Below are 1,377 nucleotides of genomic sequence, written 5' to 3' on the forward strand. Positions count from 1 at the left end.
GGGAGGGGGGAGGAGGGAGGGATTGCACTGGGGAGTTATACATGATATAAATGATGAATTGATGAGTGCTGACGAGTTTATGGGTGCAGCACACCAACATGGCATAAGTATACATATGTAACAAACCTGCATGTTATGCACATGTACCCTAGAACTTAAAGTATAATAAAAAATAAAATAAAAAAATAAAAAAAAAAATCATGACCTAGAGAAAGGGAGGGAAAATAAATGGCAAGCTGAAATTATGGCTGCTATCACTGGCAATGCCCTAAAGGCCCAAAAGATGTCAAAGGAAACCTGTGAGGGCCCAAAGGTAGTAACCCTTGCTTAAAGTGCAAAAAGAATGGACATTGGATGAAGGATTATATCCAGACCCCCACCAGGCTCCTGCCATCAGTGCAAAGATACCAGTCATAATCTCTGGCACTAGAGGATTGACTGCCCCACTCCCATATAGGGGCTTGGCCAGTCAGAACTCTAGCAATGCAAAGGGAGGAACTGGATGAAGACTGAAGGGGTCCAGGGTCTCCCTCACCACCCTTGGTCCAGGAATATCATAATTACCATTGATGAACCCCAGGTAACTCTGGACAGCATGGACACCCAAATTCAGTTTCTTTTCAATACAGGGACAAACTACTATGTTCTTACTGCTTATGCAGGAAAACTTTCCTCTCGGTCTATGAGTGTTATCAGAATGGAAGAAAAGCCACAAACTAGATTTTTTACTCCTTCTCTGATTTGTCAATTTAAAACAAAGAACACAAATATTTCAACAAGAATTTCTGGTAGTGCCAAGTTGCCCAGTTTCCCTGCTAGGAATGATATTATGGTCAAAATAGGGGTGCAACTGCAATTCAAAACCCAGTTAACAGATTCAGAAGAGGAAAAGAACCATGGGGTCTAGGGGCCAAAACTGGAATTCTTGATAAAATGGAATATTATGACTTTGATATTCCAAAATATGTTATGTTAATCACTCTCATAACAGTGCTGTTGAAGCACTGTTATAGCTCAGCATTTCATAAGTCAGTCTGCCCTTAATATTAGATACAAGCTTCAAAAGTTGGAAATGGGGCCTTATGTGCAGATGACTGTTATTCAGCTATGAGGCCTAAGAACTTTGACCCTTGGGGAGAGTGGGATCCAGGCATACCAGCTAATAAACCTGGGATAAACACTAATAAGCCTCATGTAGTTCTACAAGGACCTACCACAGGGATTTCCCTGGTGGGAACAGCATTCTCTTTCCTGTGTGGAAACTAGGCCTATTTGCAACATGCCAGTAAAATAAAGAGTCCTGTGTGCTATTGTGGCAGCAGCTTCTAATGCACATTGCCCTATGCTTGCATTCCCTGAACTTCACACTTATCATTT

The sequence above is a fragment of the Rhinopithecus bieti genome, unplaced genomic scaffold (genome assembly GCF_001698545.2).
Source record: "Rhinopithecus bieti isolate Rb0 unplaced genomic scaffold, ASM169854v2 scaffold_19669, whole genome shotgun sequence".
In the NCBI taxonomy this organism is placed as follows: Eukaryota; Metazoa; Chordata; class Mammalia; order Primates; family Cercopithecidae; genus Rhinopithecus; species Rhinopithecus bieti.